Source organism: Lepidochelys kempii, chromosome 8, assembly GCF_965140265.1.
Source record: "Lepidochelys kempii isolate rLepKem1 chromosome 8, rLepKem1.hap2, whole genome shotgun sequence".
Lineage (NCBI taxonomy): Eukaryota > Metazoa > Chordata > Testudines > Cheloniidae > Lepidochelys > Lepidochelys kempii.
Genome location: NC_133263.1, coordinates 3,536,500 through 3,553,763, shown reverse-complemented (window position 1 = coordinate 3,553,763; position 17,264 = coordinate 3,536,500).

Here is a 17,264-nt window from a genome sequence, read left to right as displayed (position 1 = left end):
GATTCACCTCTTTAAGCGTCTCACTGTAAGGCTTTTTCTCCAGTCCTCCAACCGTTTTTGTGGCTCCTTTTCTGCATCCTTCTCCAATGTTGCAACATCTTTATAAAATGCAGACACTGGAATTGTACACAGTATTCCAGTATCCGTCTCAAAGCTGTGCACAGAGGCAAAAATCACCTCCTCTGTTTATATATCCCAGGATTATATTAGCCTTTTTGGCTAGAGCATCACACAGGGAGCTCCAGTTGAGCTGCTTCTCCACTGTGCTCCCTAAATCAGAGCCAAAACTTCTAACGGGGTCTAGATTAGAACTGGGTGGAAACAGGTTTCCCAATCTGTGAAAGTTTGAGCGTGCAAAAAATGTTCCCATCCCAAATCAGGACACGAAGACAAAAATCTCAGTTTCATGAGCCAAAAAGCCCCCCCTCCCCAACTCCCCCCCCCAAAATGGTTTTGTTTGGATCAGTTGCAATATTTGATTTTGAGATGTTGTTCTTTTTAATTATTACAGATTAAATTTTGAAATGTGAAGTTTCAAACTGGAAAAACTTCTGTTGAAAAGTGTCAAAATGAAACATTTAGACCATTTAGAAACTCTTCAAAAGTTTTAAGTTAAAACTTTTCTCAAAACGAAAACATTTTGTAGGAAAGATTGGTTTTGGCCAATTTTTCTCCCCCAGCTCTAGTTTATGGCTCATCTACCCAGGCACACCCAGGGAAGTTAATCCAAAAGTAACTAAAAGTGTGAATTTGAAGTGGATTAGTTAAACCTCTGTGTGAACACTCTCACTCAGAATTAAAATGGCTTTGCCATAGAATCATAGGACTGGAAGGGACCCCGAGAGGTCATCTAGTCCAGTACTCTGCAATTCAGTTTAGTTTAATTTACTTCCAAAGTGAAGTGAATGCCACTTTAATTCTGAACAATAGTGTCCAGGCCGGGATTTAATGCAGTTTACCTAGTCCACTTCAAATTCACACCTTTAGTTCATTTGGATTATCTTTCCTGGATGTCCCCGTATGGACAAGCCTCTAGATACAATCCTTTCTTAGGGGGAAGGGACTAGCTAAAAAGAATATGAATAACCCTGTAAGGATTAGTAAAGCAACACCACCACTTCAGGAACTGTACTTTCACAAGACTCATGCTGATGCCTGATACACCCCTGCTACTCACCACATCCCTGTGCAGTATAATCTCTTTATTTCCACAACAGACCTTGATCATTTCAAATTTCCAAAGAGAGTCAAAAAAAAGAAAGAGGAAGTAACAGAGTCTGATAGGGCAGAGGTGATTAGTTCTGGCTTCTTTCAAAAGGAAAATGTCATAAGTTCTGACTGAAAATCTATATATTGACTCAATCCTGAAGTCCCTTCCAAGGATAAAGGCACTGCCCAACATTTACTGCCCCCTTTGAATTGAGATCCTGAATACAATTTCTGGTTGGAACCTTAGCCTCCCTTGTTCAATCTGGTAACTGCAACTTGAGGACATAGGTGATTAATAGCCTGTAGAGGAACCAGGTGTGCATGGGAGGAATGATCTAACAACATTAAAATGTCAGTTTCTCTAGCTATGGGAGTGCTATCAGAACACCCTGTTTTAGATGTCAGAGATAGTCTGTCAAGCAATGACATTATCCTTTAATAATGGATTGTGGGATTAATAATCCTTTTATAAGTCTACAATTCTACTTAAAATGAGACTAGCGGCATGCAGGAATTTTTTTTTTTGTTGCTAAACATCACAGTATCTTTGCACTGAAACGAGCTTTGATGGACTGTATGGCTAAATGAAATCAAAGCATCTCAGTGCTGTGTCCTCTGGAGGTTTCTAGATTAAAGGTGTGGCTTAAGATCATTATAATTCAACGCACTTTCCTGCTTCAATGCAAATGATATGTTAATACTACAACTGAGACTACAGGCAAGTGTAAACAAACGCATGCTCTCAGGCATCCGTTTTTTAGGCACTGCTTTTAAATTAATCTATGTGAGTTAAATCTGCAAATCCTTGCAGATGGGTAAGTATGTGCCAGTATATAAGGTGTAGGATATTTAATCAGCAAGACAAGGGACTGTAAGATCCTCAGGATTGTGTCTTTTAGATGTCTGTATACCACCATCCATCCCCTTGGGGCTCCATCCGTTATTAACAATGGTCCAGATATTAAAATACGCACTGTGCAATTGCATATGTAAAAAGCCGTGTACAGAACTTGGGTGTGCAGCTGATGCTGTTGGACAAACTACCATGACTGCAGGCACAACTGCAGCTGCTGAACATCCAAATTATGGGATGCATTAAGAAAATACCTTTCTCTCTGGACCCCGATGAATTTCTTGGAAGATGCACCAAAAGCATCATCCTTTTCTAGGAAACATTAAGAAGCTCAATTTTTCCTTTTCTTTTTCTTAAGGAAGGCCCAATCCAATTCCCATTGGTTATCAGGTTATCAGTACTCTATTCCCCTAGATTGTGGCAGATGCTCTAGGGGATGCTTTTTATGACACATAAATCAGTTCAGTGTTGGTTTGAGAATGCCAGACTACCTATATCTGAGGCACAGCAACTCACCTGCTGGAGATTGTGTGTGCAGTTAATTTGAATTAACAGAAAAAAATCTGTAGCAACTGTGACCCACTGGAGAACAGTGAATTTAATCAGTCATTTTAAACTCCCAGATAGCGGCTTCCAAATGGCTCTCTGTTATACACAAATCAGGGGGGGGAAACACCACAACACAAGCAGAGTTTTGTTAATCCTATTTTAGTTTCAGCTGTTAGCTGGAGAAAAATGTAACAGGTAATTTTGAAGGAGAAGAATGAATATGTTTTTTATAGCGACAGTCTCTGGGGAACAGATCTTCGGCAAACATTCACAGCAGTGAGGCATGTATACACCTGCTAGTTAGCTTTACCGACAGCATTTTTATCCGTGCTTCAAATCCTGGCAACCAGGTGCCATTAATTGAATTTTCAAATTCATTTCCTGCCCTGCACATCTTAAAGGCATTACAGTAAAAAAATATTCTTCAGGTTAATATAGCAGCCATGATGTTTTCAAATTATGGACTGTATACATTCTAGGTTTTTTGTAATAAGTGAGATAGAATAAATGAGACCACAACTGAGACTTGCAAAACTCCCATTGACTTCAGAGAAAATAGGATTTTTCAGCAAAACTGAAATTCTTCAAATAATAAAACATCTAGATAACGATTATTTGTTTGAGAGACTGATCTGGAATAGAGCCACAGGTGATAATCTCCCCAGAAGGTTTAAATTGCACTTATGTGAGCCAATCCCTGTCCTCTTTGTATCTATCCAAGTTCCTATATTGTAACTCATCACCATGGTATCTGAGCTCCTTCTGCCATCGAGGTGCAATTCCAATTAGTTTGGTAGGGTTGCAGACATGTAACCGAGAGCAGACTGCAAGCCACTGTGCTAGAAAATAATGCTCCAATTAGTTGTTCACTCTCTCTTGTCTAACAATGTATAAAGTCACATTGTGAGGGATTATTTTCACGAATTTGCTGTCCGCAGTTGTCACTCTATCCTCTTCTTTTATTCTCCCCACTAGAATATTGACATCACGACTTGGCAGCCTCTCATCTGCATTGTACATTGGCACTTAAGCCATTGATGATACTCAGTAAAAAATCAAGCACTGCTTATACGCATTATCCATCACAAAATTGCATTTCCGTGCATCTGCTGTGCTGACTCAAAGTGAGGTAGGGACACAGGCTGTAATTCTCCTGTGTGTGGCCATTTAAATCAGCTCAAACTTCTTGTGGCATGTTCTGCAAGCATAGAGGCCATTGTGAGTTAAAAAGTTGCCAGGTTGTCGTGACCTGCAAACAGATTTTTTTCCCCACTTGGTGCATGCAGTATAAACAAGCTGCAACCAGCTTTCGTCACGGCTGACAAGATGGCTGATGACCCAGTCACAGTGCAGAGGGTCAGAAAGACTGAGGCAACTTTGGAGACAAAGGGACTTTCTAAGTGTGGGAATTATTTTGACAATCAACAAAAATCAGACATTCCTGATTAAGAATGCAGCACTCAAGAGTTCAATTCTTTTTCCATTTGGTCCCTCCTATTCCATTAGAGTCATTATAATTATTGGTTAGGTTTATGAGGCTATTCCCAAGAACCTTCTTCCAAACAATAATCAGTACTTTTACTTGAATGAACCAAACTGTACCATAGAATCTCTATGGATAGAAATTCCGTGCTCTAATAATAAGAATACAGTGGTAGGGATATACTACCGACCACCTCACCAGGATGGTGATAGTGACTGTGAAATGCTCAGGGAGATTAGAGAGGCTATTAAAATTAAAAACTCAATAATATTGGGGGATTTCAACTATCCCTGTACTGACTGGGTACATATCACCTTAGGACACATTGCAGAGATCAAGTTTCTTGACACCTTAAATGACGGCTTCTTGGAGCAGCTACTCCTGGAACCCACAAGAGGAGAGGTAATTCTTGATTTAGTCCTAAGTGGAGCACAGGACTGGGTCCAAGAGGTGACTATGGCTGGACCGCTTGGTAATAGTGACCATAATATAATTAAATTTAACATCCCTGTGGCGGGGAAAACACCACAGCAGCCCAACACTGTAGCATTTAGTTTCAGAAAGGGGAACGACACAAAAACGAGGAGGTTCGTTAAACAGAAATTAAAAAGGTACAGTACCAAAAGTAAAATCCCTGCAAGCTGCATGGAAACTTGTGAAAGACATCATAATAGAGGCTCCACTTAAGTGTATACCCCAAATTAAAAAACATAGTAAGAGAAACAGAAAAGAGCCACGGTGGCAAAACAACAAAGTAAGAGAAGCAGTGAGAGGCAAAGAGGCATCGTTTAAAAAGTGGAAGTTAAATCCTAGTGAGGAAAATAGAAAGGAGCACAAACACTGGCAAATGAAGTGTAAAAATATAATTAGGAAGGACAAAAAAGAATGTGAAGGACAGCCAGACTCAAGACTCGAAATGTAATAGCAAAAAAAAATTCTAAATACTTCGAAGCAGGAAGCCTGCTAAACAACCCTTGGAGCCACTGGACAATCGAGATGCTAAAGGAGCACTCAAGGATGATAAGGCCATTGCGGAGAAACTAATGAATTATTTGCATCTGTCTTCACAGTTGAGGATGTGAGGAAGATTCCCAAACCTGAGCCGCTCTTTTCAGGCAACAAATCTGAGGAACTGTCCCAGACTGAGGTGTCATTACAGGAAGTTTTGGAACAAATTGATAAAACTAAACAGCAATAAGTCACCAGGACCAGATGGTATTCCCCCAAGAGTTCTGAAGGAATTTAAATGTGAAATTGCAGGACTACTAATTGTAGTCTGTAACCTATCATTTAAATCAGCCTCTGTATGAAATAACTGGAGGGTAGCTAATGTGACGCCAATTTTTAAAAAGGGATCCAGAGGTCCCAATTTTTAAAAAGGGATCCCGGCAATTAAAGGCCAGTAAGCCTGACTTCAGTACTAGGCAAACTGGTTGAAACTATAGTAAAGAACAAAATTGTCAGACACATAGATGAACAATTTGTTGGGGAAGAATCAACATGGTTTTTGTAAAGGGAAATTATGCCTCACCTATCTACCAGAATTATTTGAGGGGGGTCAACAAACATGTGGACAAGGGGGATCCAGTGGAAACAATGTACTTAGATTTTCAGAAAGCCTTTGACAAGGTTCCTCACAAAAAGTTCTTAAGCAAAGTAAGCAGTCATGGTGTAAGAAGGAAGGTCCTCTCCTGGATTGGTAACTGGTTAAAAGATAGGAAACAAAGGTGGGTAGGAACAAATGGTCAGTTTTCAGAATGGAGAGAGGTAAATAGTGGTGTCCCCCAGGGATCTGTTCTGGAACCATTCCTATTCAACATATTCATAAATGATCTGGAAAAAGGGGTAAAGAGTGAGGTGGCAAAATTTGCAGATTATACAAAACTGCGCAAGATAGTTAAGTCCCAGGCAGACTGCAAAAAGGTACAAAAGGATCTCTCAAAACTGGGTGACTGAGCAACACAATGGCAGATGAAATTCAAGGTTGATAAATGCAAAGTAATGCACATTGGAAAACGTAAACCCAATATATAAATAAAAAGATGATGGGGTCTGAATTAGCTGTTACCACTCAAGAAAGATCTTGGCGACATTGTGGATAGTTCTCTGAAAACATCCACTCAATGTACAGCAGCAGTCAAAAAAGCAAACAATGTTGGGAATCATTAAGAAAGGACTAGATAATAAGAAAGAAAATATCATATTGCCTCTATATAAATCCATGATAAGCCCACATCTTGAATAGTGCGTGCAGATGTGGTTGCCCCATCTCAAAAAAGATATATTGGAATTGGAAAAGATTCAGAAAAGGGCAACAAAAATGATTAGTTGTATGGAATGGCTGCCATATGAGGAGAGATTAATAAGACTTGGACTTTTCAGCTTGGAAAAAAAAGACAACTAAGAAGGGATATGATAGAGGTCTGTAAAATCATGACTGGTGTGGAGAAAGTAAATAAGGAAGTGTTATTTACTCCTCCTCCTAATAACACAAGAACTTAGGGTCATCAAATGAAATTAATAGGCAGCAGGTTTAAAAACAAACAAAAGGAAGTATTTTTTCCACACAATGCAGAGTCAACCTGTGGATGTTGTCAGCGAATGTTGTGAAGGCCAAGACGATAACTGGGTTCAAAAAAGAACTAGATACATTCATGGAGGACAGATCCATCAATGGCTATTAGCCAGGATGTGTAGGGATGGTGTCCCTAGCCTCTGTTTGCCAGAAGCTGGGAATGGGCGACAGGGAATGAATGGATCACTTGATGATTCCCTGTTCTGTTCCTTCCCTCTGGGGCACCTGGCATTGGCCACTGTTGGAAGACAGGATACTGGGCTCGATGGACCTTTGGTCTCGCTGTTCTTATGTTCTTATTACTCCTTTTCCTGGTCTAAATCCTTTTGTTCTTTAATCAATTAAGGTTCCTCCTATTTGGACTGTCTTGCTTCCTTGTTGGTCTCCAGGAAAATTGTTGCACAAAAAAAGTTCTGAATTGAAATGCTAGTTAAGACCAAATGGAGTTTATTCACCCCTTTGCAGAGGGCTAGCAAGTTTCACTTAAGTCTCCTTTTTAGGGCTATTGAGAACAAGAAGAAAACTTAGAAAAAAGTGAGAACATTCTCGCAATTTTTTAAAACTTAGATGCACACAGGCACAGCAGGAGACTCAGAGTTCCCTGTATGTGTTACATTCACAGAGCAGCTATTAAGAAGAATATTTTAGTGCTAACGGTTTAGAGAGCATTTTAATTGCTTTCATCCTGTTTTCTTTTCAATTATACATGCGGTCATCATGATGCATGTTTCCTGGGAGCTTCAAGAGGAGTTATAGCTCAGTCAGGCAGCATTCCACTTTGGTATTTCCATAAAGCAGAAACACCCACTAGCCCTAGCCTTGTGAAATTGTCCTAAGATTTCAGAGTAACAGCCGTGTTAGTCTGTATTCGCAAAAAGAAAAGGAGTACTTGTGACACCTTAGAGACTAACCAATTTATTTGAGCATGAGCTTTCGTGAGCTACAGCTCACTTCATCAGATGCATGCCGTGGAAACTGCAGCAGACTTTATATATACACAGAGAATATGAAAAATTACCTCCTCCCACCCCATTGTCCAGCTGGCTGCTGGACAATGGGGTGGGAGGAGGTAATTTTTCATATTCTCTGTGTATATATAAAGTCTGCTGCAGTTTCCACGGCATGCATCTGATGAAGTGAGCTGTAGCTCACGAAAGCTCATGCTCAAATAAATTGGTTAGTCTCTAAGGTGCCACAAGTACTCCTTTTCTTTTTGTCCTAAGATTCAATGCTAGCTAATAATGCTGTTCATTGGTCACCACATGATTCCCAAGTGAACCCAGCTTTCACACGCAACTGAGTTAACAGTGCACGGCAGTTGCTATCAAAGCTAGAACTGGAGTGTCCCCTCCCTCCTTAATCTGGTAACTACCACCCTACCTCAAACCACAGACATGCTGTTAGATCCCATACCAGCCTCTTGTGAAGAGAGCAGAAAGGAAATTCCATGCAACGATGCTTTGCTGACCACTAAACACAGATCAACATCTACTAAACTCTACTTATGGCCTTTGGTGAAAGACTAAATACAACCACAGGTGCCCCATGTCAGACGATTCAAAGTTGTTTACTTGATTTAAAACTGGGTACAGATCTTGATCATTTAGGGGTCAAGAAGTAATCACTTCTTGTCAGGGGTTTTTGAAACTGTATATAAATGTGACATCATCACTGCCTTCCCAGACAAAAGAAGCCTTCACAATCCAAACATGGGCAGAAGCCTTGCAACATCAGCTGGGACCATTAGGAGACTGAAGAATATTACACTCTTGCTCTGTTCAAATCCTGCTCCAGAACCAGTTTTAAAAATGAGAGATTCTGATCCTTGAACACAGACACTGCCTGATCCTCTGCTGATCGGAGCTCCCCAGCTGCACATGGCTCTGAGGAGCACAGTGTGAATCCAAATAAGTTATTACTATGCTCCGAGGAGTGACCCTTATCCACCAGTGACAGTGGAAAAATCAACAGGATGCTGAGTTACAAGCAAGATTATAGTGAAGAAGCTGCCTCTCCAAAAGGCACAAAGGCTGCTAAATGGAAAGCCCTTGGATTTCCTGAAAAGAGATTAAGGTCCATGTATTTTAATATTGGTTCAATAAAGTGAACTAACAAAGGGCCCATATTGTGTAAATCCCTACTCGCATGAATAGCTCCAACAACACTGTGAGGGTGAGTCACACTCACGTCCAACACTGGAAAGACTTGAGTCATTCTTCAATTCAATAATTCCATGAAAAACGGCAAAATCAATTGACCAGTGAATCTGATGAATGGTATTTTGCCAGGTCTACTCACAAAAACAAAGGCTTCTCGGGTGAGGCCCAGACCGTCAGCATCGATTGTAAATTGTCCCTCATTTAAAATCCAAAAGCCGTTTAGGGTCAGATTTTCAAAGATGCCTTGGAAAATTGGACACCCAGAGCCCTCAGGCAGTTCTGAAAATCTCAGCCTTCATCTAAATCAGAGGGGCAGACATCAGCACTGGTATTCTTTAGATACAGCTGTAATTGCCTTCGGTTTCAATGAACATATCCAAACACTTCACGAATCCGGGGGGGAAGCCAACCAACAGAGGAACGGCCGTGAGCTGAAGATGACAAAGCAGGCGGCCACAATCATTTTCCACCTGCAGTAGTGAAGGCTGATGCTACCTCACTTTTACATATTGAAAGAGTTAGGCATCACCTGGCTGGAACTTGGCTTATTAGTTTTTATGGCAGTCACATGGCTAACACTTCACGCAGGGCTTTGGAGCTGCAATGGTTTGACTGAAGTGCTACGAAGTGGGAATGTTTGGTTTGAGACAGACATTTACAAACAATCTGAGTGACTGTCAAAATGACATCTCAGTGCTCTGTATTTATTCTCCATCTACCTCCTTCCTTGCTGAGTTCTCCTGGTTTACAATTTCACAGAAACCCTGTCTTGCTCCCCTCAGCACAGCCCGCGCAGCTTAATGCAATAGCTGGAAATTAAGCTGTAGTCTTTCAGCTTTGTGCAGCATCACCAGCAGCAGTTACCAGGATTAGCTGGTAATTGGTTGGTGTGAAGTAGGAGACAGGCTAGAATACAGCTTTTACACGTCAGCAACCAGCCTGCCTCTTTGGGACCAACAATAATACAAATGTTTTTCAACGGACGAAGCAACACTATTTGGAATGCAGCAGGGCTGAATCTTGTTCCACTGAAGTCAATCGTAAAGCTCCCATTGATTTCAATCAGACCAGGATTTGATGTGCAAGGAACAGATCAGTGAGATGCCATGATGGTGCTATTTTACTCATCAGTCAGTATCACCCCACTCTTCTTTTATGGGGAAATCCTAACCCTTTGCTGAGAACAGTAAGAGGAGGAGGAGGGGATATCCAATCCCATAACATACAAGACCCTAGGATATTTAAAAGTTAGATTGTACATAAAGGTCGTAGTTTCCTCTGGGTGCCATTCATAGAGAAAAGGAAAGCGAAACAGCCTGTCAAAGTTACTCAAAATACTGATCATATGGAAGAATAACAGATTTTCTATAGACCAGTGAGATGTCTCATTAAACTCTGTTGCCCACATTGTATTGCATATAAAGTATCGGGGGAGGGGCGAGGGAAGAGTGTTTTGGTCTTCCAGAACCCTGTTAGTTTTGATGAAAGGTCGTCAACCTCTCAAGCCTGTTGAGGAAATTGCATATTTCCTGGGACCATGGGTGGGTTTGTACTTTTCAGGCTGTGGCCATTTGATATGCACATCAGTCAGGAGAAATGCTCGGTTTATTGATGGCAGATAGTTTGTCCCTTTAAAAGGAGTTGCTTCCCAAATAACTTTTCCATATAGAAGACAAATATGTGCCAGAGGAAGCCTAGTAAAAATGACCACAATGTGTAGGATCCCCATAATTCCTCAGAAGAATAATGTACATGATAAAATGAGACTAAACGTCGGATTTCCACTTAAAACAGAAAGGGAAAATCAGAATCAGGAGAGACTCCATTTAAGTCAATGGAATTAGATCAGCGTAAACCAGTGCAACATAAATGAGAATCAGAATGAATGGACAAGCCAGCCAGGTTATTAAAAAAGCATCGGTGTCCAGGTTTTGCAGTCAGGTTCACTAGTCACGCTTTCGGAAACCTTGGCCCACAGGCCTGGCATAACACGCCTCTTCCTTCTGTGCCACAGAAAGAATAGCTGGTTGGTTCAAGTCAGCTTGGCCACCTTCTCCTAACAGGTGAGCAAAGCAACAGCATCCAAAGGGGAGGACACCTTGGATGAAATCAGCAAAAGAATGAAGAGGTCAGTATTAGAGTCCATGCCTGGCCATGTGCTTCTAAGAACCACAAGACCTTGGCAGTTGGGCTAAAATAGGGAACGGAGGGTCCAAGTCCATGACACTAGCAATAGGGGTTTCCTACCCTGGGTATATAACAGATGGACTCAACACATCTCCCCCAAGAACCAGGAATGTCCCAGTTTCCAGGGTCTGTCGATTTTACATAAGTCTGGTGTTTTATCACCATTTTTCCTCTTACTGTTTCAGGGTAGATTGAGACTCAGACTGTGTCTCCATGCAATGGAGTGAGAGGGAGCGAGAACCCTCCCTTACAGACTACCCAGACCATAGGAGCCCTGCACAGGGATAGACAGGGCTGCTTGTCTGTTTACTTTCTCCTTTGAGCTGGTGGACAGCGGGAAGGGCGGTAATTGGAGGGAGACTTGGCTCCCCACTCACTGGCCAGAGTAGCTGATGCAGCACAAGGTTGAGAGTCATAATAATTTGTGGCTGGTATAAGCTAGTGGTAAATTACCATTCCCCCCACTCTTGAAAGACTCAGAGGGGTGTCTCAAGGTAGATTGCCTACTGGGATGGTTCCAGAACATTCCCTTCCTTACTTTTGTGCCTAAAGTCACGTAGAGAATACACAAAGCAAGCAGGAATGTAAATTACTTGCAAAGCTTTTCATGTCACCACTGATACATATGAAACAAAACAGGAAAGAGAAATAGAGACACTTCTATTATGAACCGTTCCTTCCCAGTCACTGGGCTCAGCCTTGTCCGATGTGGCTGGGCTGAAATGTCCCAATCTTCTTACCCTTTATTAGCCTTTTTCCCGTCTCATCCTATAAGGTAGTACCACAGAAACAAAAAGGGTCAAGCCGGAGCGTGGTGAAGGTTAATCACTGTTCACCCCTGGCCTTAATGTTGTACGTGCTTCACCTCTACTCAGGTTTGATCATTACCTGGGAGATGACAAAAATCAGACAACAGTTCAGCCTGAAAAACGTTGAGTGTCCCCATTGAGAGCTCTAAAGTAGGACACTATCAGACAAAGGGAAAAATGTGTTTAGCACCACAGCATTTCATTGACGTCTGGATCACATCTGATTTTCTCTGTCCACTTAGCCAGGGCTTCCCAGCTAGTCTAGTGCCTTATTCCTCCAGGAGGGACAGTGGGCACTGATTGTGGCTGGCTGATTGACAGCAGCCTTGAGCCTCAGTCAGTTGATAATAGTGCTGACTGCAGCAAGGCTTATCCTCTAGCAGCTCAGCCATACTCCTTAGCAACTGACGCAGTGGCTCTTCACCTTTCCAGACTGCCGCGCCCCTTTCAGGAGTCCGATTTGTCTTGTGCACCCCCCGAGTTTCACCTCACTTAAAAATGACTTGCTTACAAAATCAGACGTAAAAATCCAAAAGTGTCACAGCCGCACTAGTACTGAACAATCTCTGATGCTCTCATTTCTACCATGTAATTATAAAATAAATCAGCTGGAATATAAATATTGTACTTACAGGTCAGCGGATAGTATACAGAACAGTATAAACAAGTCATTGTATGAAATGTTAGTTTGTGCGGACTTTGCTAGTGCTTTTTTTATGCAGACTGTTTAAAACTAAGCAAAATATCTAGATGAGTTGAAGTATCCCCTGGAAAAGCTCTACTTACCCCCAGGGGTACACGTACCCCTGGTTGAGAACCAGGGAACTAAGGGATCTAATTCCTGAATTTTGCATTCTCTTCTACGGGCACAGCATGCGACATAAGGCATCCCTAAACACTAACTTTTGTTGATCAGTGAATGTGATTGAACATCATTGTCAGGAGGGAAACAAGGGAGCTAACATGCTGCTAACCCATGTACCTTGGCTGGGTTATGGCTGTTTTCCTTGAGCTTTCACGCTTGGCATATTTGCAGTGTTTTATGTTGATAAAAATCCAAATATTTTGCATAATTACATGGTTATTAACACTCCCAGTGACTCTGGCATCAGTTCTAATTTAATAAAGTGAATTTGTTTTTATTCCTAATAATTCTTCAGCGTGTTGTGCCAAGGCAAATGGCTATGCCATGGTATCCTGGCTGTTCCGATATGTGAACATTAGCAATTCTAATTGCGAAGCTCCTTAAAGTGTTACTCTACTGGAAAAAACCCCCACAACGCTCTCTCTCTCTCGCTTTCTTTTTTTTTTTTAATAATTAGGCAAATGCCCATGTTCTAAATCTCCAGACACAGCCCAGCTGTTCTCTTACAAGTTCACAGTGGGGAAAAAATAACACACTCAAGTTATCCAGAAAGGGTCATGATAGCACTTGAAAGGAAGTGTTTGAAACAAGCATTTTGTTTAGAATTAATAAGATAGCAATTGTTGAATAAATGTACTCAATTTATTGTTAAAAACATGCTTTTGCTGCTGCTTTACTACTTCTGTTTGTATCGGAGCCTCCACGGCCACTCTTTCTGAATGCAGAATCCTTGGGGAAAATCCAATTTCTCCCTCACACCAAGGGTAATTTGGGAATAATGGCTGAAAGCACGCAACCAGAGTGTTCTGCTCAGAATGTCTCTAAATTAGGGGGAAGGTTCATGGACTGGGTGCTGTTTGATCTCAATAAATCTGTAAAGTTGCCACCTTTTCCTCCATGTGTCTCCTCAAAACACACCTCTGGTGTGATGCTTACAGAAAATTGCCATAATGGCTAGACAGGGAGCGAGTTGTGATCACGGCTCCCTAGTTGGTTAAACAGAGCACACAACCTTATTTTTGTTACCTTCTCCCCCACTCCCCATCCCATTTGTTAGCCTCCTCTATTGAGTGGGAAAGGTTCAATTTATCAAGTGTACATAGTCGCCATTTTGGATTGGTAAAAAGACAACCTGTCCTCCATCTTGGCACTCCTTCTCCTTCAGCTCTTTGGCGCTCTTTTTCAAGTTTGGTGCCAAAAGCAAGGAAAAAGCAGGAAAGGTGGTGTCTTGTGGCAGTAGAATCTGCCTACCAACAGAGAATGCATATAAGGAGTGTCACCCTCTGAGGGGAGCTCTGTGTCTCTGGATGCTGTGGAAGCAGGTCATCCCAGTGAGGCACAGAAGCCCTCCCACAGTGTATACCAGTCCTGCTACTAGCTAGAGCCCTGAGGGAATAGGACTTGAGGTGAACCAGTAACATCTATCAGGGTTCCCTTAACTTACCTCCACTTACCTGTTCCATCATCACGTGAGATAGTGTTTGCATTCAGCATGGAGGACGATGAGATCAAGAATAGAAGACAGAAGACACCATATTGAAGATCTACTTACCTGTCACCGAAGTTCCTGAGGTCTGATTCCTGTTGTGTTCCCAGTCCTGACACCTATCCCTGAGGTCCTGGTTCCCGTCTGTGTTCCCGTTCTCCTGTCCAGTGTCTGCAAGACATGGTATAGTCCTTCTCTGTTATTTCTGTAGAACCCCACTGGGTAAGGGTTTGGACTTTGGGGTTCATCCCCATTTCCATTATCTGTGTTAACAACCAAGCAGTTATTCTTTGTGTTACACAACAACAAACTAGGACTCCCTGCAACTAAGGTATCTCAATAAACACCATTTTGCAGTTTGCAACCTCAGTCTGCCTTTGTCTTAACTACACAGTTACCGATAATAGATGCGGAGGGGGTAAAACACTGAAGATAGCCCATCTTTTGTAAAGTAAAACCTAGTTCCAACTGTCTCGGGCTAACACCTCCACCTGTTGTGACTTGTTCAGACTGCAGGCTCTCCGGGGCAGGGACTGTACAGTGCCTAGCACAGTGGAGTTCTGCTCTCCCGAATGACGCGTAGCACCAGGGCCACACAGGGGTTTTGGGGGGCCTGGGGCAATGACTTAAACTGAGTATCCCCAACTTTGGAAAGCAAGAGTGCAAAAACACTGAGGGGAGGTCATGGGACGGGGGAGCTGAAGAGTGAGCCCATCTGACTCTTACCCCTCAGTGGCAGCTCCTGTCCCACGAGGCTGACCACGGCTCCAGATGTTGCAACCTGGTGCCCGGGGTCGCAGTGCTACTCAGGTTTGGCCTTTTCACTCCTCCATAGATGGAGATAGAAAGAGGTGGCCAGGCCAAACTTGAGTGGCACTGTGACCACCCCACCATGTGCCATGTTGCAACACCACGAGGTTTGGGAGCCCTCTGGAATAGGGGATCTGGGACAAACTGCCACTTCTGCCCCACCCATGGGTGGCCCTGCCTGGCACCACCAACAAATGCATACTGCTACTATAGATAATGAAGTAATTAGGATTAACATGCTAGATGGTCCAATAGGGTTTTCTTGCTTGGAGTTTCTAGGATTCTAAGCTATTATAGTTATCAGGTTTTTAATGCATCTCGTGTGATTTTGCTCATGGGTCTTGGCATAAGATCATTCTGTTCTAGTTCCCAGGTTAAAACGGATTCTTACTAATCCATGTTTGTGCTTTGCCATGAGCATGGAGATCTCGCTCAACAGCCACAACCATCCAGCCAACCCTACTGATGAAATTCAGTGACTCTGGGCCTTCCCCCTTGGGTGGTTACTCTACAATATTAATGGTCATTTGAGGGACAGTCAAATAACATGTAATAGGGCACTGGAGCAACTCAACAGCTGCTGTGGCTTCGGCACAGCTATAGTCCTGTGGGGGTCCAAGCCTCCATAATCTACAGGAAGACTTGCCAGTGGTTCGACCTAGTAGTTGATCTGGATAGGTTCCTCCCCTGGTTTACTCCCACTTCAGGCCCGAGGGAGCCCAGCAAAGCGCAAACCTCCTTGGCACACGAGAAACACGAAACCCTGTGCCAGGTTCTGAGGTCCTCCCCTCTCACCTTTTGGCAGTACACACACACCCATTTTCACTGGGGCAGGGAGCTCCTTGGTTAGAGCAGAAAGGGCCAGGTCTTGGCCCATAGTACTTTTCCCTGATGGGAGGGAGTACAATTACATGACTTCAGTGAGGTTAATGTGCATCAGCAATGGCTCAACTGTGCTTTACCATAGATTCCCAGGCCAGAATGGACCATTGTGATCATCCAGTCTGACCTGTACAGCACAGGCCAGAGAACTTCCCCATAATAATTCCTACAGCAGATTTTCAAGAAAAAACATCCAATTGTGATTTTAAAATGTTATCAGTGATGGAGAATCCACCACGGCCCTTGGCAAATTATTCCAGTGGTTAATTTACTCTGTGTTAAAAACGTACACCTTATTTGTCTAGCTTCAACTTCCATCCATTGGAACACGTTATACCTTTCTTTGCGAGATTGAAGATCCCATTATTAAGTATTGGTTCTCCATTTTGATACTTTCAGACTGTAACCAAGTCACTGTAAGTGGCACTGTAACCTTAATCTTTTCTTTGTTAAACTAAATAGATTGAGCTCCTGGAGTTTCTCTCTAATCCTTTAATCATTCTCATGGCTCTTCTCTGAACCCTCCCCAATTTATCAACATGCTTCCTGAATTGTGGGAACCAGAACTGGATACTGGATTCCAGCAGCGGCTGCACCAGGGCCAACTACAGAGGCAAAATAACTTCTAATCCTACTTGAGATCCCACCCTGTTTATGCACCCCAGGATCAGAGAAGGCAGCTGTTTTGGCCACAGCATCACATTTGGAGCTCACATTCAGCATAGCGGCTCTTGTGTTTCTCCTGTCTTCTGAGCTGGATAATCCATACGCAGAGTTATGTTTACCCAAACCAGATATTTTAAATGAAATCCAAGCCTTCTGGCAGCTACTCTGAATCATACTTGCTACCTCATGGTGCTAGATCCACTTGCACCTTCACTAATGCAGTTGAAATTCCCTATCATCATTATTTTTGTCAGTGTTCATTGAAAGAGGCATTTTAGTGTGCAGAGCTGCCTCTCTGCTGTGGCCCTCCTTTGAATGCCATTCTTACGAGTGTACACTGCTTGGAAATCATAGATTCATAGAATATCTGGGTTGGAAGGGACCTCAGGAGGTCATCTAGTCCAAACCCCTGCTCAAAGCAGGACCGATCCCCGACTAAATCATCCCAGCCAGGGCTTTGTCTAGCCTGACCTTAAAAACTTCTAGGGAAGGAGATTCTACCACCTCCCTAGGTAACGCATTGCAGTGTTTCACCACCCTCTTAGTGAAAAAGTTTTTCTTAATATCCACCCTAAACCTCCCCCACTGCAACTTGAGACCATTACTCCTTGTTCTGTCATCTGCTACCACTGAGAACAGTCTAGAGCCATCCTCTTTTGAACCCCCTTTCAGGTAGTTGAAAGCAGCTATCAAATCCCCCCTCATTCTTCTCTTCTGAAGACTAAACATCC